Source organism: Chiloscyllium plagiosum, unplaced genomic scaffold (genome assembly GCF_037043375.1).
Source record: "Chiloscyllium plagiosum isolate Xiang-an unplaced genomic scaffold, Cpla_swu_hap1 HiC_scaffold_42, whole genome shotgun sequence".
In the NCBI taxonomy this organism is placed as follows: Eukaryota; Metazoa; Chordata; class Chondrichthyes; order Orectolobiformes; family Hemiscylliidae; genus Chiloscyllium; species Chiloscyllium plagiosum.
Genome location: NW_028270180.1, coordinates 31,987,286 through 32,012,716, shown reverse-complemented (window position 1 = coordinate 32,012,716; position 25,431 = coordinate 31,987,286).

Below are 25,431 nucleotides of genomic sequence, written 5' to 3'. Positions count from 1 at the left end.
GAGTTCGAAGCAACTGTCTTTAATTTAAATAAAGGACAATATAATGAAATCTGGACAGTTACCTAAAGCAGACTGGACAGTAAGGAAGCAGCTGCAAACATTTAAGGAGATAAATTATGACTCTCAGCAAAAATATATTGCAATAAGGAAGAAAGCTTCTAAGAAGAAGGAAGAAAGGGTCAAGAGTGTGGTGCTGGAAAAGCACAGCAGGTCAGGCAGCATCTGAGGAGCAGGAGAATTGATGTTTTGGGCATAAGCCCTTCATCAGGCATTCCTCGGAATCTGCCTGACTTGTGCTTTTCTAGCACCACACTCTCGACTCTGATCTCCAGCATCTGCAGTCCTCACTTTCTCCTGAGAGAGGGATAAACCAATTATGGCAAAACAAGGAAGTTAGGAAAATATAAAGTTGAAAGAGAAAGCTTATGAAGGAGGCTAATGTCAGTGATCATCACAAACACTGGGATAAATTCAGAATCCGGCAAGGGAGGACGAAAACAGAGGAAGAAAATAAACTGAGGGTAAACGAGTGAGAAATATGAAAAACTGATAATAACAGTTTCGTTAAATGGATAAAAAGGAAGAGAACGGTCAAAGTGAACATGAAGTAAAAATGTATCAAGGGAGATGGCTATAGGGAATAAGGAAGTGGCAGAGTGATTACAACGAGGTCAGTCCAGTTGACCTCAGAATATGAGTTCACTGATTGAGGCTATTAATCTGGTCCAATCAAGGAGCCCTGGCTGACAGATATAAACAAGAGTGCCAGAGCCTGGGTGCCCCTGGAGAAGAAGCATGTGGTGTCCACCAACACCCTGGAGTTGTTCAGGGAGAGGTGGGTGCCCTTTGATGTGAAGGGCACTGCTTGTCCCAGGCCACTTGGGTGTTTCCTTTCTTCCTGTTGGTGGAAATTTGAATAAAGATTCGTGCACTTTGTGTCTTTCACTGTGTCTCACACCTGCACACACACAATACGGATGCTGGGGAAAAAATAAGCCCTACCGCAGTTAGGCGGCAGTGTGGGGGTAAAAGAAAAAAGAAAAAACAATAAAAGAAAAAAAAGAAAAAGAAAAAAATAAACAGGAGCGTGTCACTCTGAGACCTGGCTCTGAAAAAAAATAAACAAGAGTGCCAGAGCCTGGGTGTCCCTGGAGAAGGAGCATGCGGTGTCCACCAACATCCTTGAGCTGTTCAGGGAGAGGTGGGCACCGCAGGGAGTGGAGTGTATTATTTCCCCCTCCAACTCTATTTTGATTTAATCCCTGCCCTCCCCTTCACTGTCTGATTACACAACATTGTCCTTTGATGTGAAGGGCACCGCTTGTCACTGGCCACATGGGTGTTTTCTTTTCTTCCTGGTAGTGGAAATTGAATAAAGATTCTTGCACCTTGTGTTTTTCACTGTGTCTCACACCTGCACACACACAACATGGGTGCGGGAGGAAAAATAAGCACAACCACAGTTAGGCGGTAGTATAGGGGGACAAGGAACAAAACAAAATAAACAGGAGGGTCAGACATTCTGAAGAAATAAAAAGAACAAGAGTACCAGAGCCTGGGTGTCCCTAGAGAAGGAGCACGCAGTGTCCACCAACACCCTTGAGCTGTTCAGGGAGAGGTAGGCACCGCAGTGAGTGGAGTGCATTATTTTCCCCTCTAACTCTATTTTGATTTAATCCCTGCCCTACTCTTCACTCTTTGATCACACAACATTGCCCTTTGATGAGAATTGCACCGTTTATCACTGGCCACTCATATGTTTCCTTTCTTCCTGGTGGTGGAAATTGAATAAAGGTGTGCACACCTGTTGTCTTTCACTGTGTCTCACACCTGCACACACAAGGAGCTATGAACCTGCACTCCAAGGTCTCTTTGTTCAGCAACACTCCCTAGGACCTTACCATTAAGTGTATAAGTCCTGCTAAGATTTGCTTTCCCAAAATGCAGCACCTCACATTTATCTGAATTAAACTCCATCAGCCACTTCTCAGCCCATTGGCCCATCTGGTCCAGATCCTGTTGTAATCTGAGGTAACCTTCTTCGGTGTCCACTACACCTCCAATTTTGGTGTCACCTGCAAACTTATTAACTGTACCTCTTATGCTCACATCCAAATCCTTTATGTAAATGACAAAAAGTAGAGATCCCAGCACCGATCCTTGTGGCACTCCACTGGTCACAAACCTCCAGTCTGACCCTCCACCACCACCCTCTGTCTTCTACCTTTGAGCCAGTTCTGTATCCAAATGGCTAGTTCGCCCTATATTCCATGAGATCTAACCTTGCTAATCAGTCTCCCATGGGGAACCTTGTCGAACAGCTTACTGAAGTCCATATAGATCACATTGACTGCTCTGCCCTCATCAATCTTCTTTGTTGTTTCTTCAAAAAACTCAATCAAGTTTGTGAGGCATGACTTCCCACGCACAAAGCCATGTTGACTATCCCGAATCACTCCTTGCCTTTCAAAATACATGTACATCCTGTCCCTCATGATTCCCTCCAACAACTTGCCCACCACCGAGGTAAGGCTCACCGGTCTATAGTTCCCTGGCTTGTCTTTACCACCCTTCTTAAACAGTGGCACCACGTTTGTCAACCTCCAGTCTTCCGGCACCTCACCTGTGACTCTCGATGATACAAATATCTCAGCAAGAAGCACAGCAATCACTTCTCTAGCTTCCCACAGAGTTCTCGGGTACACCTGATCAGGTCCTGGGGATTTATGCACCTTTAACCATTTCAAGACATCCAACACTTCCTCCTCTGTAATCTGGACATTTTGCAAGATATCACCATCTATTTCCCACCATCTATGGTGGAAGATATTTTGAACATTCTTAAAGAATATGAAGGAAGAATTAAGCACCAGAACGATCATTAGAGAATGAGCATTAGAAATTAAATGGGCTAAAGACAGATAAGTCCCCTGATCCTGATGGCCTGTATCCGAGGATCCTAAAAGAAGTAGTTTACAGACAGACGGATGCGTTGGTTGTAACTTTTAAAAAATCCTTAGATTCTGGAATAGTACAAGAAGATGGTACAACTCACAATGTGATACTCTATTCAATAGGGGACAGAAGCAAAATTGGGCAACTTTAGGCCAATTAGACTAACATTTATTGTTGGAAAAATGTTGGATTCAATTATTAAGGAAGCAATACCAGAACATTTGAAAACCATAAGTTAATCAAGCAGATTTGATACAGTTTCATGGAAGAGAAATTAACTATTAAGAGAAATCTTACTGTTGGAAAACTTAACCAACCCAATGTACCATCTTAACCAATTAACTGCTCCAATAATAATAACATCCCTTAAATATGATTTGAAGGTGCAGACAGACTTTAACCTCATACCTTCAATGCATTAATTGAGCTGAAATGGCACCTATTGTTCAAGTTCACTTGAGAATGTAACTTTGTCAAAATGTTCTGGGATTTACACTTGAAAGAACTGAAACCAACATGGTCATTCTAAAAGATGAGAGACTTAACAAACAATCCAGGTCTTTTTCGATATATCATTTCAGTTGCATCACAATGTAAACTTTTGCAATAAGTTCTGTGTCTTATGATCTTATATTCCATACCCACCTGAAGGAGCAGTGCTCCGAAAGCTAGTGCTTCCAAATAAACCTGTTGGACGATGGTGTTGAGTGATTTCTAACTTTGTAATCCCTTAAACAAACCCCTTGGCAAAAAGGTAAATTCAAAAATGATTCTTGCAGACAGGAGGGAACAACATGGAGTCATACAGAATGGAAACAGACCCTTCCATATGACAAACCCCTCATCTCTGGGATCAATCTAGTGAACCTTCTCTGAACTGCCTACAAGTCATTCCTCTAATTAACTCTTCCATAAAATTTGACACATAGTCCAAATATATAGTCCCTGAATTCTGACTCACCAAATTCTCTTTAATTAGTTTCAGTGGTCCTCTCATCTCATACCTAAAAACTAATTCAAATGGACTGAATTGGTAGAACAGTACAAACTGTTGCCATAATGGCAAAACAGTACAAACTGAATTCCTTTATCCCAATCATCTAGACAGTTTTGACTATAATTTTTTTTTAAGATTCCCTATAGTGTGGAAACAGGCCCTTCGGCCCAACGAGTCCACACCGACCCGCCGAAGCGTAACGCACCCAGACCCATTCTCCTCCATTTACCCCTTCACCTAACACTACGGGCAATTTAGCATGGCCAATTCACCTAACCTGCACATTTTTGGATTGTGGGAGGAAACCGGAGCACCCGGCAGAAACCCACGCAGACACGGGGAGAATGTGCAAACTCCACACAGAGAGTTGCCTGAGGCTAGCCACTGTGCCACCGTGCCGCCCTATTTAGGGAGTCCCCTGTTCCCCACTCCCTGTGGGAGCGAGTCCCCCGTTCCCCACTCCCTGTGGGAGCAAGTCCCCTGTTCCCCACTCCCTCTGGGAGCGAGTCCCCCGTTCCCCACTCCCTGTGGGAGCGAGTCCCACGTTCCCCACTCCCTCTAGGAGTGAGTCCCACATTCTGCACCCTCAGATTCTTATAAGTCTTTAACTTGGTCTTTAAAGCTTGACACCACCTTTCAAATGCTCCCTGCAGTGGATTTGAAATGTTGCATTTCTAAACTATCTACAACTTCATGAATAAATTTGATATAAAATTTGACCCATAATTTGATTGGATCTCTGTGGGTAGTCCATATCTGGTGAAAGATTTGAGTAACTCATCTACAATCCTTTTAGCTGTGATACTGCATACTGGAATGTCCTCTGAGAATCGAGGAGACACATCCATTATTGTCAACAATTACTGATTCTCACTTTTTTCTTAGATAGAGGTCCTACGCAATCAATTAAGACCCTTGCAAAAGTGTTCTCAAATTCAGGAATGGGTATTAGAAGTGCTGGTTTTATTACTGTCCGAGGTTTTTCAATTCCCTGACACATATGACATGTCTGGCAAAAGTCAAATGCATCCTTATGTTGTCAAAGCCAGTCAAAATGTTTTTGTATTTTGGCTTGAGTTTTTCTTACCACTAAATGACCTCCTATTGGTAATTCATGTGCTACCCGCAACACCTCCTTTCTACAACCCACTGGTAATACAACTTGAACTTCTGTCCATTTCTCATCCATCTGAATATGTGATGGTCTCCATTTCCACAGCAAGACATCATTTTTAAGATAATAACATTGAAGAATACACTCAGATTCTTCTTCTGTGTACACTTTCCGATACAATTGCATCAATTTTTTATCTTTCTGTTGTAACTCAGTTAATTTCTCTGAACTAAAAAATTTACTTTGTCCTCTGCCTGTTCTTGTTTTGTCTCAACCATTAGAGCAAACATGGTCTCTGATAATTCTTCTTCAACTTCTTTATCTGTATTTTTTTACTTCTCCTCCTGTTTCAACAGGTGTCTTTGTGACCTATCATAGAGTCAGGAAAACTCCCAGGATATACTTCCTGTAATACTTCAGTTGCCTGATTTTTCACTGGCTATTCAACCACAGTAGGCAGCACTCCCACCTGTGATCCAACTATATCATCAGCAAGGACAAATTGAATTCATGAAGCCAAGAGTTCCTCCAGTACCATTTCTCTACTTATCAACAGATGCTTCGATCTAATCGTACATAATGGAGAACTTCTCACCTCAACATTAGTTACACATACTAGCACTTCTTCTGGCAATAGTTCTTCTGAGTTACGTATCTTCTCATCTCTCAATAATGAAGATTGACATGATCCTATATCTCCTAATACTGTAACGACATTACCTAATGCACCTGGCCGATGCGAATAAACCTTACCTGCGCAAATAAATGGTTTAAGATAATCTGGCACTTCCTTCTTAACCAACCTCCAACCAGGTTGTCCATTCTGATGCAGCGTTTTAGTCTCCACTGGGCTTTCCTTTATCACTTATAAAAAAATCAGTCTTATCCTGTTTTCCTACATCCATTTTCCCAGTGCTTTTTCTAAACCACCAACACTGTGACTTCATGTGGCCTACTTTATTGCAGTGAAAACACCTGAGCATTTTAACTTCTTCTCCCCTTCATAGATTTTCTTTTTACCATGGGGCAAGCTACCTTTGTTATCTCCACTGAGATCTACTTTTCCCTTACTACCTGAGGATTTCTCTTTTCCCCAGTTTCTATCCCTCATGGATTGAAATTGATGTTGGAAGCCAAATTTTGATTTATAAATCATCTGCCATTTCAGCTGCTCATCTTGCTCTTTTAATTCTCTGCTCTTCTACAAGAGTTCTCACTACCTCAGGAAGTGACGTTTTGAACTCCTCTAAGAGCGTCATATGTTCGACCTATTTTTAATGCCCTTATCCACCTATCGAAAATACATTGAGTTTGAAGGGATCGAACAAAGTATGTTTGATCAGGGTTCCTCTTTATATTCCTGAAACATTGTCTGTAGGCTTCTGGTGCAAGCTCATTTGCACTTGAGATGGTTTTCTTCACCTCTTCATACTCCCCAGATACCTCCTCTAACAGTGATGCAAATACCTCACTCGATCTGATGGCATTTATCCTAGGATTCTCTGGGAAGCAAGGGAGGAGATTGCAGAGCCATTGGCCTTGATTTTTATGTCCTCTTTGTCTACTGGAGTAGTGCCAGAAGACTGGAGGATAGCAAATGTGGTTCCCTTGTTCAAAAAGGGGAGTAGGGATAACCCTAGTAACTATAGGCCGGTGAGTCTCACTTCTGTTGTGGGCAAAGTCTTAGAGAGAATTGTAAGGGATAGGATTTATGCACATCTGGATAGGAATAATGTGATCAAGGATAGTCAGCATGGTTTTGTGAAGGGCAGGTCGTGCCTCACAAACCTTATTGAATTCTTTGAAAAGGTGACGAAGGAGGTTGATGAGGGGAAAGCGGTAGATGTGGTATATATGGATTTTAGTAAGGCATTTGATAAGGTTCCCCATGGTAGGCTACTGCAGAAAATACGGAGATATGGCATTGAGGGTGAGTTGGAGGTTTGGATTAGGAATTGGCTGGATGGAAGAAGACAGAGGGTAGTAGTTTTCACGGTCAATTCATTTGTTTAGCCACTTTTTCAAATGAGATGAAAAAGGATTCTACATCCTTCTTGTGAAATCTAGGCAATGCTTCAATATATTTAAATAGATCCCCACCAGGCCTTTGGCTTCAATGGGTTTGCTCATCACTATCCTCTTCACTAAGCCTACCTTCTAACTTCACTTCCATCCTTTAAAGTTGACATTCCTGTCTAATTGCCAAGTTCTGAAGTTCAAACTCTCTCTCTTCCTGCTTTTCTTGTCTCTCTTTTTCTCTTTCTTCTGCTCAGGCTTTCCTCTCCTTTACTTTCTGTTCTGCCAGGGTTAGTCGTTCCTTTCCTTTTTGTTCTGCTAGGGCTAGTCTTTCCTCTGCTGTTAACTGTAATTCAAACTGTTTCAGTTCCTTTTCATGTCAAAACTGCTTCATCTCCAATGAATTCTAGTTCATTTCCAAAGACAATGATGGCATTTCCAGCAAATTTAAATGTCGAGTTAGTCCTGTACTTTCCTCTCATTTTCTCACAGACAAAGGTAACCCCAAGTCCAGTTTGTCTGCCAATTCCAACAACTTTGCCTTGCTCATTTTTTGTAAAGACCTCAAAATCACTTCTTCCATCCCCAGAAAATACTTAGTGACTGAAAGAGCCATTACTACACAAAGCACTGTTTAAAAAAAGCGAATTAAACACCTGAAATAAAAGACACTAAAACCTACCACTTGCTGTCTGAGTCCAAAAATCCTAAACCCGAACTGAAACAATAGAACAATCCCGGATGAGCCTCAGTCTGTTGTGGACCAGGCCAGGCAACCTCAAAATATTTTAAGAAACCTAGACCCTAATTTTTTCTTATTTTAGAGGCAGAAGTGATATGGGTGTTCCAGATGTGATGATACTAGTCAAACCACCCGGCTTTAAGCAAAACAGAACTTATTTAAACATTACAGTTGAAAGACGAACATAAGAAAACAGAATTTAGGATAACTTAACTACTGGAAAACTTAACCAACCTGATACTGCAATTCAACTAATTAACTTCTCCAATATAGTAATATCTCAAAAACACACCCCTTGGCAAAAAGGTAAATTCAAACACAGATTCTTACAGACAGCAGGGAATATTCAGAGAGATTTCAGAGAAAGTCAGTTAGGAATCCTGTGATGATGCTGCCCTCTTAACAAGGTTATGTTATCTATAGTTTTTTTCCCAAGATGGGTCGTAAAGGCAGAGGTGCCGATTTGTCCGGAAATGGTGACTTTGAACAATGGCAAAGGCCAGTTCTCCCAGTTCAGGTTTTTTTTTCTAATTTGGTTTGTTTTAAAAGGCAGTTGGAAACTGCTAGGGACACAGAGAAGCAGCTATAGTGAAAAGAAGTTCCATGCTTCAACAGAAGTCTTGCCTGAACTTTCTCTCTGAAATCTTTCCTGCCTGTGTTTGAATTTACCTTTTGCCAAGGGGTGTGTTTATGGGATATTGCAGGGATTGGAACAGCTCCTTTGTTAAGTTGCGATAGTCGGTTGGGTTATCAAATAAGCAATTCTAAATTCTGGTTTTATTTGTTCGTGTTTCATGCATAGTATATAAATAAATTCTGTTTTGTTTAAAGCTGAGTGGTTTGACCAGCTGCATCATTCCTGGTATATCCACTTAACATCTGCCTAAAAAAAAAGTTAGGGTTTGAGCTACGTTCTTAAAACGTTTTAAGGAGGTCTGGCCTGGTCCTTTACTGAAACTTACAACCCTTCTGGTACAAAACACCTTGTGACTACTACGGCTAAACAAAACTAGAAAACTCTGAATTAGGAGAACTGTTAAACTGTTTTAGCTTTTCAGCTCCCTTGATTCTTTGTCATCTCTGCCTTTATAACCTCTCTCCAAACAAACCCAGCACAAAATGACCTTTTTAAAGTGACAGCATTGTCCCAAGTCTCAACCAGAAAAGATGGGAGGTATTAATAGATACGTTTTATTTGGATTTCCAAAGGGCATTTGACGAGAAGATTAAGTCATAAGAGCCATGGATTTGAAGGTAGTGTATTGGCATCGAAAGAGAATTGGTTAATAGGCATGAGATATCATGTAGGGATATGGGGTTATTTTTCAGATTGGCAACCTGTAATTGGTGGGGTTCCGCAGGGATCAGTGCTGGGACTGCAACTGTTTACAACATACATTAATGACTTGGAGGAAGGAAGCAAATTTATTTTAGCCAAATCTGCTGATGATAGAAAATAGTCTGAATGGCAAATTGCGAGAGGCACAATAACAGTTTACAGAAAGATATTGATAGATGAAGTAAGTGGACAAAAAATTGGCAAAAGGAGCATAACATGGGAAAATCTAAAGTTGTTAATTTGAAACAGAGAACAAAAGAACATTATTATTTAAATGGAAATGGAGAAAGGCTGCAGAAAGCTGCAACTCCAAGGGACTTAGGGGTGCTTGTGCATTAAACATAGAGAGCTAGCACACAGGTGAGGCAGGTAATCAGGAAAGCTAATGGAATGTTGGCCCCTATTTCAAGGGTTGGGAGTATAAGAGCAGGGAAGTCTTACTGCAACTATACAAGGTGCTGGTGAAACCATAACTGGAGTACTCTGAGCAGTTTTTGTCTCCTTATGTAAGGAAAAATATCATTTCATTTGAGACAGATCAGAGAAGGCTCATTATGGAGGGATTTTCAGCAAAAGAAAAGCAGGTTAGGGCTCTAATCCCTGGCGTATGGAAGAATTTGAAACGTACAGAATTCTTAAAGGGCTTGACAGTGTTAGAATTAGCATTAGCCTTTATTGTCACATATACTCAATGAATACAGTGAAAAGTCTTATAGCTTTGACAAAGAATATGCCCTTACTGGAGCACTGCCTAGTTCAGAAATAGCACACACTCAGGGAAACTGAACCCTGCTCTCCTACTTGACAGGCGGGGAAACAAACCACTCTACTAATAAGAAGTTGCTGGTAAATGTTGAGAGGATGAGGTGAAACATGGAAGAGAGAGCATAATCTCAGAATAAAGGGATGTCAATCGAACACTGAGATAAGAAGGAATTTCATATTCACATTTTTTTGTTTTATTCTGGTTTTTCTGTTTTCTTTGTGTTGCATTTTGTTCAAAAGAAGTGCTGGTAATTGGCAGTGGGTAAATCCCCGCACTTAGGACATGACTACTGTGCTGTAAGGGCCTTTAAAGACCCACTGTTAATCTCACAAGAGAATCTGGGTCATTATATTTAGTATGTGATATCATCAACTCTTTTTGAGCAACACCTCTCAGTAGCACCTTAATAGAATTTCTGATCACCAAGTGAGAACAGCTATCACAGATCTCCTGTCACATCAGTAACTCCAAACTAATTCACATCTGCTTTCTCCAAGCCCCAAATTTTATTCTGCTTGGAATATTTAGCCAATATGCACATGCAAGATTAATATTTTCAGTCTATCATTCATGTAGCAAATCATTTCATGCTCTAACAAACCTGTTTATAGGAATTTCTCCCATCACCTCACTAAGTAACAACTTGTAAATTTATATCCATACAAACTGTTTTGTTACTCCATGATTTTCTAAACATTCATTTTGTAATCATGTTTAACAGTTTTTCCAAGACCAACGGTAAACTAACAAGTCTTGCTATCCAGTTTGTTCTTCTTTCCAATTCTTCAAAGATGTTAGTTTGGCTACTTTCCAGCACCACTTGTTTCTCTTCAGTCAAACCTCATTTTGTTTTTAACCTATCCTCGTGGTTTCTTTCCTCATTTTGGTGAATACATTTTTCTGAAATCAGATTTCTAGCTTTGATTCACATCCTTGCTTCAACCATTTTGCAACATCACATCTTCAGAACCTTTCCTACATCAATACCAGTTTCTTATATCCTCATTGGACGGTATACACTTAATTATTTTTATAATTATTTTGTAGTACAAATGCTCATTCTCTTAAACCATATGCTATTGTAAAATGCCCAGTTCACCCATTTTCACTTGAAGGTGGTCCCTCTACTATTGAGACACAATAGCAGCCTTCTACAAGGTGCACTGCAGGAATTTAACAAGGTTCCTTAGACAACACCTTCAAAATCCATTACTCCTATCATCTAGAAGGATAAGGGAATCGATGGGGGAGACAATGGTATAGTTGCTAGACATATTTGTAGTAATTATAATGAAGTCAGGACCTAATAGAGATATGATCGCTCTTACTCAGCAATTGAAGAACCAGGGGAATCTGCATCAAGGTTTTTGAATAGGTTAAAATGACTGGCAGAAGCATGTGAACTGGGTTTAACCCTTAATGAGATGCTCATAAACCATCTAGTATGTGGGATGAATGATGTGACTATGCAAAAACATTAACTTGCTGAAGCTCAACTAGACTTCAAACAAGTGCTACAACTGACTTTATCACTGAAAAATGTGTCAAGTGGGGCACGAGTTGCAAAGTATTTTGATGGAAGTGGACACCCTCATTAGTCTGCCTGAGCTTGGGGAACACTGCTTTAGTGCAGGCAATTACATAGCTTCACTCAGGAAATATCCTGATAAGAGTAACTCTAGATTGGCCCACATCAAAACATCAAAACAAAGCTAAATCTTGGCTAAACAGTAACAATTTTCTTCAGGATCCTGCTGTTAACACATAGTAATTGTTGTTGATGTGCGGATTCAGGGCACCAACAGAATCCTACTAGTCTTAAATGGAGTAAAATTACTGGTAGTCCGATGCGCAGGAGAGTTCATACTCTGGAAACTGGGTCTGGTTTGCAACAATTAAATTGTTTAGCAACATCCAAATCAGAACCAATTAAGATCGACATCTGGTTAAATAACCATCCAGTTCAAATGGGGGTCAATACCAATGTAGCCATATCAGTGGTCGCAGAACCAGTTTTTATTAAAATTCACCCTGGATTCCACCCTAAAATTTATGCAAGAATTCACAATGGCTGAGAACCTATACTTGCAGATTATGGGTTCAACTTCTGTTCCAGTCTGTTATAAAAGGTAGCTGGTTCGGTTACCAATGACTGGAGTTGAAGGCTCAGACCAAGCTTGATCGGGTGAAATTGGCTGTGAGATTCACCTAGATTGAATCAACATTTTTCATGTAGAAAACGGCTATCTGAATAAAGTCCTAATGAAATATCCAGAAGATTTTCAGGGGTATCTAGTTTATCAGAGGAGCCAAAGCAACTTTTCATGTTGACCAGGAAGGAATTCCGTGATTCTGCAACTGCCATTTGCCTTATAGGTAAAAGTAGAAGCAGAACTCAGAGACTGGATAGTGGAGGAATCATCAAATCAGTCCAATTCATGGAATAGGCAGCACCGTTTGTACCAGTTTTGAAGCCCGATGGGCCAGTTCACCTTTGTGGGAATTTTAAACAAACAATAAATCATTATTTACAGTTGGATAAATACCCAACCCTTCAGACAGAGGATTTGTATGCAAAGCTGGCAGGAGGTTTGTCCTTCATGAAGCCTGACGTAAGACCACACTTACTCAAATTGCATTTAGACAAGGATTCTCAGAAGTATGCTACAATTAATACCCATAAGAGCTTTCACCAATATATGAGATTGCCATTCTGCATATTGTCAGTTCATTTAATATGATTACATCTGATACCCTGAGCAGATCATCCAATCTGCACTAAAACAACTAAATGGTACAACACCACAATGCTAGCTGTAAGGAAACCGTTAAGAAGGTGCACAGACACATCAATGAGGTTCAGAATCAATCAAATGAAAGGCAAATTTGAGCATGATCAAGCCTTTCATTTTGTTCACCTCATCACACCATATCATGTGGTGATCCAAACCTTTTACAGCTATTAATATTGGATATCCTGAAAAGGCAGGATGGCACTCACAAGAGCTGAAATCAACAAAGGTGCTAATGCCAATATATTGCCATGCGATGAGATGGCACTCAATGGTACAACTTTTGAAAGATTGTTTCACAATGCCAAAACAGAAGCTTATTTTAACGCTTCAGAATATTTCATTGGTAGATAACAATGATCCAGCAATGGCAAAGCTACAATATACCTGTAGTCCCAATTCATGACATTCATGGCAGAACAGACCACATTATGCAATCAAATCTGTGAACAATCTGCAAGGATATGACTTTGAGATGTAAACTTCATATCAGTATGATTACATCTGATACCCTGAGCAGATCATCCAACCTGCACTAAAACAAAGATATTCCCCTTGATCAGTAAGTTAAAGCTGTAGACTACAAAGTTGAAAACATTCTGTTACATTTTGGTCAAAGTTAGTGTGGACAGTTGAAATCAGCAAATGCCAAAGATAAGCATATAACAGTTGCAAAAGATCATTATCCAGGATTAACCTGATAGTATTAAAGATTCATTTTAGAAGATTTGTTCATTTTTCATACAGAAACAAACCTGTATATCACAAGTAAAACATTTTCTAATAACAAAAGCACTGCATCAAGACTTCATGTACATGTTACACCAGGGACACATGGAATAATGAATGCACAAGATGGCTAGCACTTGAATCCATGTACTGACCGGGTATGAGTCAGGATATTCAATGACTCATGAATGTGTTTGAAGCATACTAAATGTATCAATCTCAGCAGTGGAGGCAGTCTCCACATCCATATATAATGTTCCATCCGCTCCTTGTTTAAATCTAGCAATGGACTCAGACACAGTCCGTAGGAAAGATTACATTCTTATGAGTGATTAATTCTTCTCATTGCCTATGATTTTATGACCAAGCAACACAATGGGCATATATGTTGTCAAGATGATTACATCTACTTTCAGTTCATTTAGTATCCTGAATCAAATGATGTCAGATGAGACATTAACTCATTTATTGGCAAACCATTTCAAGGCATATGTGCTAAGTTGGAGTGACCCATATCACTCCTGTATACACATTCAACACAAGGTAGCAGAAAGTATAGTACATACTATCAGTTCAATAATTACATGCACAGACAAAACATAATTTTTTAAATGCATGATTGCATTTTGATGCAATGCCAATGAAGAAGAGATTTGGGCGGCACGGTGGCACAGTGGTTAGCACTGCTGCCTCACAGCGCTAGAGACCCGGGTTCAATTCCTGCCTGAGGCGACTGACTGTGTGGAGTTTGCACGATCTCCCCGTGTCTGCGTGGGTTTCCTCCGGGTGCTCCAGTTTTCTCCCACAGTCCAAAGATGTGCAGGTCAGGTGAATTGGGCATGCTAAATTGCCCGTAGTGTTAGGTAAGGGGTAAATGTAGGGGTATGGGTGGGTTGCGCTTCGGCGGGGCGGTGTGGACTTGTTGGGCCCAAGGGCCTGTTTCCACACTGTAAGTAATCTAATCTAATCTAATCTAATTACTAGCCTCAATGCAACAGTTGCTCAGAAGGCAATCTTGCCCAGCAAGATTGACCATTCCAAGATAGAGGGAAATCTTCTTCAAAGACAAAGACAGAATGAAAGACGTATCCAACATAAGTCAAAAACCAAAAGAACTGCAGATGCTGGAAATCAGAAACAAAAGCAGAAATTGTTGGAATAACTCAGCAGGTCTGGCAGAATCTGTTGAGAGAAGTCAGAGTTTCGGGTTTAGTGAACCTTCTTCAGAGTTTTTGCTTTTTGAGTATTGGTAAAAGACCAGATGCAGAGGTCCAGGTGGAAGGAGAGTGTTGGAGACGGGTGAAGGAGACTGTGGGACAGGAAAAAGTCTCTTGACCAAAGAAATAGGCACGGAGGCAAAGGCAACAAAAGAAGAGCTCAACATCATGTTGTGCTTGAAATTCATTAAGACAAGGATGCAAATGGATAAAACTGAGACTTTTGCTGAGCACAGAACGTTCAGCATCAGAGAGCAAAAGGTCAGGATGGTAAATACACAGCAAGAACTGGGGTTGGGAAAGGGGATGAAGTCAGAGGGAAGGGGGCTGGAGAAAATTTCAGGAAGGTCATGGGTATCTCTGAGTTGTTGCATCTTGTGTTCCTTGATGCCTGAAAGGAAAAGGTTTCTTATTAGCATGTTAAGTGAGCTGGAGAGTGAAGTGGAACTGGGGAGCAGTGCAGCTCTGAGCCAGCATAAAGCAGTATGATTGGAGAGAAAGGTTGACAGTGTCCATATGACAACACATGGCACTGAGTGTGGATATCAGGATGTGGTGAGAATCGCTGTCAGTGAAACATTGAACATCATCTTTGATCCTGGGCAGATTCAAAAAATGAAGGATGAAACTTGACCTGGAATCCACATGGGGTGAATCTGAGCCACAGGCATTCACAAAAGAACGTGATGTGGCTATAGAAATGAGTTTTACAAATACCTTGTCAAACACCAAGTGCAACAGCAAAATTAGTGATGATGAATATGAAACAAGATTTGAGTGGAAATCCTATCAGAGAGAGAAGCAGAACCTCTTGAAACAAACCTGGAAGAGACGTGGCAGTGAGTTAAACACTAAGTAAGAAACCAAAATAACAGTGGATATCAGAAACCAGAAACAAAAGTAGCAATTGCTGGAAAACCTGAGCAGGTCTGGCAACATCTATAGCGAGAAGTCAGAGTTAACATTTCAGATGTATTGACCCTTCTCCAGAACAGGTCACAAAATGACAGCAAGTACAGAAGCGGTAAAACTGTGTACAGTGCAGAGTATGAATTAGAAGTTTAAGTACAATTCCCTGAATCATGTTGGGAGTATTGTCCTGGTGATTTGAATAACAAGGGCGTGGAAAGGGCTTTAAATATGTACGGAGGGAGTATTCAGACAAGACATATAAAATCTGTAGAGAGGATCAAATAGGGAAAAGTGTTTAAAAAGACAACATTAGGGCTCTTCACTTACTATTCAGAAAAATATATGTCAATTAATTTCAAAATGGAGTTAATGGCTGTGCTTTTATAACTATTACGAGGACATGATCAAGTCTACAGGATTCTTAAGGGAGAGGGTGAGAAGCCAGCGGTTGTGGTACACATCGGTAGCAATGATATAGCTAGGAAAAGGGATGAGGACCTGAAAAGCGAATATAGGGAATTCGGTTGGAGGTTAAAAGGCAGGACAAGCAGATTAGTAATCTCAGGATTGCTGTCGGTGCCACGGGCTAGGAACAGAGTGCCAGTGCAGCTGAACACATGGTTGGTGAAGGAGGTAGGACTTCATATATGTGGATAGTTGGGATACCTTCTGGGGAAGGCGGGACCTGTACAAGGAGGATGGGCTTCTCGTGAACTGAAGGGGTATCAATACCCTGGCTCTTCGTGAGGGTTTAAACTAGTTTGGCTGGGGAATGGGTACCATTGTTATGGACCAAAGGATGGGGTAGCTGGTGAACAGGCAGATACAGAGTGCAGAGAGTCTGTGACGAAAGGTAGACACTTGATACGGCAAAGTTGCAGTCAGTGTGATGGGTTGAAGTGTGTCTATCTTAATGGAAGATGTGTCAGGGTGATGAACTTAGAATACAGATCGGTACTTGGAGCTACGATGTTGTGGGCATTAAGGAGACTTGGATATCACAGGGGCAGGAATGGCTATTGGATGTTTCAGGGTTTGGATGTTTCAAAATTAATAGGGACGGAGGTAAAAGTGGTGGAGGAGTGGCATTACTAATCAGGGATAGTATCACAGCTGCAGAAAGGGAGGTTGTCGAGGAGAGTTTGTCTACTGAGTCAGTATAGGTGGAAGTCAGAAACAGGAATAGAGCAGAGGTTTTTTTGGGAGTTTTCTATAGACCCCCCAAGAGCAACAGAGATACAGAAGAGCAGATTGGGAGGCAGATTTTGGAAAAGTACAGAAGGAACCGGGTTATTGTCATGAGTGACTTCAACTTCCCTAATATTGATTGGAACCTCCTTAGTGCAAATAGTTTGGATGGAGCAGATTTTGGCAGGTGTATCCAGAAAGGATTCTTGACTCAATATGTAGATAGGCCAACTCGAGGGGAGGGCATATTGGATTTGGTGCTTGGCAACAAACCAGGTCAGGTTCAGATCTCTCGTTGGGAGAGCATTTCGGTGACAGTGATCACAACTCCCTGACCTTTACTATAGTCGTGGAGAGGGATAGGAACAGATGGTATGGGAAAGTACTTTAATTGGGAGGGGAAATTACAATACTATTAGGCAGGAACTGTGGAGCATAAATTGGGAACGGATATTCTCAGGGAAATGTACGACAGAAATGTGGAGGTTGGTTAGGGGGCATTAGCTGTGAGTGCTGGATAGATTTGTCCACTGACGCAAGGAAGGGATAGTAGGGTGAAGGAACCTTGGATGAAAAGAGATGTGGAACATCTAGTCAAGAGGAAGAAGGAGGTTACTTAAGGTTGAGGAGGCAAGGATCAGACAGGGTCTAGAGGGCTACAGGATAACAAGAAAAGAACTGAAGAATGGACTTAGGAGAGCTAGAAGGGGACATGAAAAATCATTGGCGGGTAGGATTAAGGAAAATCCTAAGGTGTTCTATACTTATGTGAGGAACAAGAATATGGCCAGAATGAGGGTACAGCCAATCAGGGATAGTGGAAGAACTTGTGCCTGGAGTCAGAGGATGTAGGGGAGGTCATTAATGAATACTTTGCCTCAATATTCACTAGTGAGAGGGATCTTGTCGTTTGTGAGGACAGTGTGAAACAGGCTCGAACAGATTGATGTTAAGAAGGAGGATGTGTTGGAAATTTTGAAAAACATGAGGATTGATAAGTCTCCAGGGCCCAAGGTTACTACGGGAAGCGAGGGAAGAGATGCTCCTCCTTTGGCAATGACCTTTGCATCCTCACTGTCCACTGGAGTAGTGCCAGATGATTGGAGCATGGCAAATGTTATTCCATTGTTCAAGAAAGGAAATAGGGATAACCCTGGGAATTGCAGATTAGTCAGTCTTATGTTGTTGGTGGGCAAATTATTGGAGAGGATTCTGAGAGACAGGATTTATAATTATTTGGAAAAGCATAGTTTGATTAGAGATAGTCAGCATGGCTTTGTGAGAGGCAAGTCATGCCTCACAAGCCTTATTGAATTCTTTGAGGATGTGACAAAACACTTTGGTCAAGGTAGAGCAGTGGATGTAGTGCACATGGCTTTTAACAAGGTGTTTGATAAGGTTCCCCATGGCTGGTTCATTCAGAAAGTAAGGAGGTATTGGGAAACAGTGAATTCTGGCTGTCTGGATACAGAATTGGCTGTTTAATAGAAGACTGAGGGTAGTAGTGGATGCGAAGTATTCAGTCTAGAGCTGGGTGACCAGTGGTGTTCTGCAAGGATCTTTTCTGTACTCTTTGTGATTTTTTTCAAATGCCTTGGATGAGGAAGTGGAATGGTGGGTTAGTAAGTTTGCTGATGACACAAAGATTAGTGGAGTTGTGAATAGTGTGGGAGGCTGTTGTAGTTTGTTATGGGACATTGACATGCAGAGCTGGGCTGAGAAGTGGCAGATAGAAGTCAACCTGGACAAGTGTGAAGTGATTCATTTTGGTAGATCAAATTTGAATGCAGATTATAGAGTTAAAGACAGGATTCTTGGCAGTGTGGAGGAACAGAGGGATCTTGGGGCACCCGTCCATAGAACCCTCAAACTTGCCACACAAGTTGATGGGGTTGTTAAGAAGGTGTACTGTGTGTTGGCTTTCATTAGCAGGGGATTGGGTTTTAGAGCCACGAGGTTACGCTGCAGCTCTATAAAGCCCTGGTTAGACCACACTTGGAATATTGTGTTCAGTTCTGGTTGCCTCATTATAGGAAGAATGTGGAAGCTTTAGAGAGGATACAGAGGAGATTTACCAGGATGCTGCCTGGATTGGAGGACATATTTTATGAAGAAATGTTGAGGAAGCTAGGGCATTTCTCATGGAGCGATGAAAGATGAAAGGGTACTTGCTAGAGATGATGAGAAGCGTAGATAGAATGGATAGAACATAGAAAAGTACAGCACAGTACAGTACGGTCTCTCGGCCCACAATGTTGTGCTGAGCATTTATCTTAATCTAAGATCAATCTAACCTACGCACCTCTCAATTTACTGCAATCCATGTGCTTGTCCAGCAGTTGCATGGATGTCCCTAACGTCTCTGACTTTACTACCACTTCTGGCAGTGCATTCCATGCACCCACCAATCTCTGCTTAAAGAACCTATGTCTGACATCTCCCCTATATCTTCCTCCAAACACCTTAAAATTATGAACCCTTGTGACAGTCATTTCTACCCTGGGGTAAAGTTTCTGCCTATCTACTCTATCCATGTCTCTCATTACCTTGTACACCTCTATCAAGTCACCTCTCTTCCTTCTTCTTTCCAAAGTGAAAAGCCCTCGCTCACTCAACCTCTCTTCATAAGTCAGGCTATCCAATCCAGGCAGCACTCTGGTAAACCTCCTCTGCACCCTCTCTAAAGCATCTACATCCTTCCTATAATGAGGTGACCAGAACTTGACACAATATTCCAAGTGTGGTCTAACCAAGGTTTTATAGAGCTGCAGCAAAACCTCATGGCTCTTAAACGCCATCCCCCCGTTAATGAAAGCCAAAACACCATACATCTTCTTAAAAACCCTATCACCTTGGGAGGCAACTATGTACATGAACCCCAAAATCCTGTCTGTCTGTAATTCTGTATTCAGCCTTCAAATTTGACCTTCCAAAATGAATTACTTCGCACAGTATCCAGGTTGAACTCCATCTGCCACTTCTCAGCCTAGCTCTGCATCCTGTCAATGTCTTGTTGTAGCTTGCAACAGCCCCCAACACTATCTACAACACCACTGTTGTTATCAGCAAACTTACTAATCTATCCTTCCACTTCTTCATCTAAGTCTTTATAAAAACTACAAATAGAGAGGCCTAAGAACAGATTCCTGTGGGACACCACTGATCACTGACCTCCAGGCAAAATACTTTCCATGCTTTATCACTCACTGAGTTCTTTTGGCCAGCCAATTCTATATCCAGACAGCCACATTTCCCTGTATCCCATACCTCCTGATTTTCTGAATGAGCTTACCATGGGGAAACGCATCAAATATCTTACTGAAATCCATATACACCACATCCACTGCTTGACCTTCATCAACTTGTGTGTACATTCTCAAATAACTCAATAAGGCTTGTGAGGCATGACCTGCCCATCACAAAGCCTTGCCAACTATCTTTAATCATATTATGTTTTTCCAGAGACTTTTTCCCAGGGTGGAAATGGCTATCATCAGGGGGGATATTTTTATGGTGACTGAAGGAAAGTTTGGGGGACATGTCAGAGATAGCTTCTTTACACAGAGTGTGTTGGGTCCGTCGAATGCACTGTCAGCAGTGGTAGTAGAGTCAGATACATTCGGGACATTTAAGCAATTCTTGGATCAGCACATGGATGATAGTAAAATGAAGGGTCTGTAGGTTAGTTTGAACTTAGAGTAGGATAAAAGGTCGGCATAACATTGAGGGCCGAAGGGTCTATACTGTATTGTACTGTTCTATGATTACAAGGAGATTAATTCTGGAAATTAAATATTCAGATGTACACAACATTCTGAAAGAGTAGCAGGAAAGGAAGTGGGGTGGATAGCTTTGATAGTACAAAATGGAAAAAGTACAAAACCAAGAAATGAACTTGGATTGGATGATGTCGAATCCATAATGGTGGAGGTAAGAAATAACAAAGGAAAGAAGACACTGGAAGCAGTGGCGATAAGCCCCCCTAACATAGCTTTGCAATAGAACAGAGAATAAATCAAGATAATGAGAGCATTTAAAGGAGGCAGTACACGAATCACATGCAGATTCCAAAAATTAAATTTGCAAAAGTAGCACAAGACTTCATATGTTGAGAACAATATGTTGTGCATCCAACCAGGGATTGGACTAAACTGGACTAAACTCCTGTCACATCTAGTCACAAATGGTTGTGGATAATTAAACAACCCACTGGAAGAAAGTGAGGACTGCAGATGCTGGAGATTAGAGTCGAGGGTGTGGTGCTGGACAAGCACAGCATGTCAGGCAGTATCTGAGGAGCAGGAAAATCAATGTTTCGAGCAAAAGTCCTTCATCAGGAATGAGCATTTCTGCTCATTTCTGATGAAGGGCTTTTGCCCAAAATGTCAAATTTCCTGCTCCTCGGAATCTGCCTGACCTGCTTGTGCTTGTCCAGCACCACACTCTCGAACCCACTGGATGAGGCAGCTTCATAAATATCCTCACTTTCAAGAATGGAAGAGCTTAGCACATTAGTGCAAAACGTAACGCATTCATAACAAACTAGGCCTCCTCCAGTGTCTCAGACATCTGTATTCAGCCAATTTTATTCACTCCATAAGAAATCAAGCAATGGTTGGAAGCGTTGGGTACTGCAAAGGCTATGGGCCCTGACAATATTCTAGTAATAATACTATAGATGTAGAATTATGCTCCAGAACTTACCGCAACTCCAGCCAAGCTGTTCCAGTACAGCTACATGACTGGCATCTACCCAACAATATGGAAAATTGCCTAAGTATATCCTGTATGCAAAAAGGACAAACTCAACACAGCTACTTATCGCCCTATCAGTCTACTCTCAATTAGCAGTAAACTGATAAACAGTATAATAAATTATGCTATCAAGCGGTACTTGCTTGGGCAATATCCTGCTCATTGGCACCAGTTCAGATTGAGTTGCCAGGGTCACTCAGCTCCTGACCTTGATACAGAGGCTCAGTGGGTTACCCAGCTTGTGGGATGATGCCTCCTTTCAGGGTCATGTTTCCATATCTGGTGCTCCTTCTAACTTTGGTTCTCACCATCTTCTCCCTCCCTACTTCTAGATTTCATTTTCCCTCCCTTATAAGACTCCACACCCAAATCCACCTTCCTGATCCTGACTGCAGTTTAGTACCTGGGGACTGACTACAGTTTCAGCCAGCTATTAATGAGACTATTGGTAGGAATGACATTTTTATAAAAAAGATTAAAGCTTTACACAATGTATATAAAAGGTTAGGTAGAAGATTAAAAAAAAACTTACAAGTGGTAATCTCTGGTTTACTCCTGATGCCAAACTCAAATGAGGGAAGGAGCAAAGGAATAAGGAGATAAATGGATGGCTGAAGAGGTGGTGCTTTAAAGCCATATAGCATTGAAAAAGATCCTCTGGTCTAATCAGTCCATGATGACCATCATCCCAAACTAAACAAGAGGAGGGTGGAGGATTGAGCTTCATAAGCAAGTTGAGAACTAACGAGAATGTTCTCATGTGCAGCAGTGATGATCAGCTCAGGTTACATACAGATCTGTAACTTACCTCCAACCATCTCAACACACAATGAATTTGGAAGAAACAGTACATCGTGTAGCATTGTAAGGGTTAGAGGACAACACCCTTGTAAATGCATGATGTAGAGATGCCAGTGGTGGACAAAGTCAGAAGTCACACGACACCAGATTGTGGTCCAACGGGTTTATTTGAAATCGCAAGCTTTTGGAGCACTGCTCCGTCGATAGGTGAAGGGAGTCAAGAAAGGAGGGGGAATGGTATTTTTGATGTAAGAAAACATTACTGCTGTAACTACAGAAGATATTTCTGAAAACTTGTCCAGTGAAAAAGTATGAGTAAAGTATGGGTAAATGTAGGGGCATGTGTCTGGGTGGGTTACTCTTTGGAGGGTCAGTATGGAGTTGTGGACCGAAGAGCCTATTTCCATACCATAGGGAATCTAATCTAATGGTTTTGTCAAGTGTGTTCAAGAAGATTTTCTTTTTCAATACGTGGATGTGCCTACTAGAAAAGGAGCAAAACCTGACCTTCTTTTGGGCAATAAGGCAGGATAGGACTGAAAATAAAGTAGGGGAACACTTTAGGTCTAGTGATCATAACTCTATTAGTTTTTAAATGGTTATGGAAAAGGATAAGCCTTCCATAAAAGTCAAAGCTTTTAATTGGATTAAGGCAAATGTTAATGGTTTGAGACAATAACTTTCAAAAGTTGATTGGAATAGACTGTTTGCAGGTAAAGGGACATTTGACAATTGAGAGGCTTTCAAGATGATGCGGATTCAGAGGCATTTTGCTCCTGTTCAAGTGAAGGGTGCGACTGGTAAGATTAAGGAACAATGGATGAATAATTTAGGTTCTAGTCAAAAATAAAAGAGAATCTTTTATTAGTTGCAGACAACTGGGTTCAAATAATCTCTTAATCAATATAGAGTGTAGGGGCATTCTTAAGAATGAAATCAGGAAAGCAAAGAGGGGTTATGACATAGCATTGGCAGATAAAGTTAAGGATAATCCAAACAGATTCTATAAGGCAGGACAGGTGACTGAGGTGTCAGTGGGGGAGCACTTTGGGGCCAGCAACCATAATTCTATTCGTTTTAAAATTGTGATGGAAAAGGATAGACCAGATCTATAAATTGAAGTTCTAAATTGGAGAAAGGCCAATTTTGACGATATTAGGCAAGAACTTTCGAAAGCTGATTGGAGGCAGCTGTTCGCAGATAATGGTACGGCTGGAAAATGGGAATCCTTCAGAAATGAGATAACAAGAATCCAGAGAAAGTATATTCCTGTTAGGGTGAAAGGAAAGGCTGTTAGGTATAGGGAATGCTGGATGACTAAAGAAATTGAGGGTTTGGTGAAGAAAAAGAAGGAAGCATATGTAAAGTATAGACAGGATAGATCGAGTGAATCCTTTGAAGAGTATAAAGGAAGTAGGAGTATGCTTAAGAGGGAAATCAGGAGGGCAAAAAGGGGACATGAAGTAGCTTTGGCAAATAGAATTAAGGGTTTTTACAAATACAATTGAGGACAAAAGCGTAACTAGGGAGAGAATAGGGGCCCTCAAAGATCAGCAAGGTGGCCTTTGTGTGGAGCCACAGAAAATGGGGATATACTAAATGAATATTTTGCATCAGTATTTACTGTGGAAAAGGATATAGAAGATATAGACTGTAGGGAAGTAGATGGTGACATCTTGCAAAATGTCCATATTACAGAGGAGCAAGTGCTGGATGTCTTGAAACGGTTAAAGGTGGATAAATCCCCAGGACTGGATCAGGTGTACTCGAGAACTCTGCGGGAAGCTAGAGAAGTGATTACTGGGCCTTTTGCTGAGATACTTGTGTCATCAATAGTCACAGGTGAGGTGCCAGAAGACTGGAGGTTGGCAATGTGGTGCCACTGTTTAAGAAGGGTGGTAAAGACAAGCCAGGGAACTATAGACCAATGAGCCTGACCTCAGTGGTGGGCAAGTTGTTGGAGGGAATCCTGAGGGACACGATGTACATGTATTTGGAAAGGCAAGGACTGATTAGGGATAGTCAACATGACTGACACCTCAGTCACCTGTCCTGCCTTATAGAAGCAGTAGATGTGATCTATATGGACTTCAGTAAGGTGTTCGACAAGGTTCCCCATGGGAGACTGATTAGCAAGTTTAGATCTCATGGAATATAGGGAGAACTAGCCATTTGGATACAGAACTGCCTCATAGGTAGAAGACAGAGGGTGGTGGTGGAGGGTTGTTTTTCAGACTGGAGGTTTGTGACCAGTGGAGTGCCACAAGGATCGGTGCTGGGACCTCTACTTTTTGTCATTTACATAAACGATTTGGATGTGAGCATAAGAGGTACAGTTAGTAAGTTTGCAGGTGACACCAAAATTGGAGGTATAGTGGACACTGAAGAAGGTTACCTCAGATTACAACAGGATCTGGACCAGATGGGCCAATGGGCTGAGAAGTGGCTGATGAAGTTTAATTCAGATAAATGTGAGGTGCTGCATTTTGGGAAAGCAAATCTTAGCAGGACTTATACACTTAATGGTAAGGTCCTAGAGAGTGTTGCTGAACAAAGAGACCTTGGAGTGCAGGTTCATAGTTCCTTGAAAGTGGAGTCGCAGGTGGATAGGATAGTGAAGGCGGCGTTTGGTATGCTTTCCTTTATTGGTCAGAGTATTGAGTACAGGAGTTGGGAGGTCATGTTGCGGCTGTACAGGACAGTGATTAGGCCACTGTTGGAATATTGCATGCAATTCTGATCTCCTTCCTATCGGAAAGATGTTGTGAAACTTGAAAGGGTTCAGAAAAGATTTACAAGGGTTGACAGGGTTGGAGGATTTGAGCTACAGGGAGAGGCTGAACAGGTTGGGGCTGTTTTCCTTGGAACGTCGGAGGCTGAGGGGTGACCTTATAGAGGTTTACAAAATTATGAGGAGCATGGATTGGATAAATTGACAAAGTCTTTTCCCTGGGATCGGGGAGTCCAGAACTAGAGGGCATAGGTTTAGAGTGAGAGGGAAAAGATATAAAAGAGACCTAAGGAGCAACTTTTTCACGCAGAGGGTGGTATGTGTGTGGAATAAGCTGCCAGAGGATGTGGTGGAGGCTGGTACAATTGCAACATTTA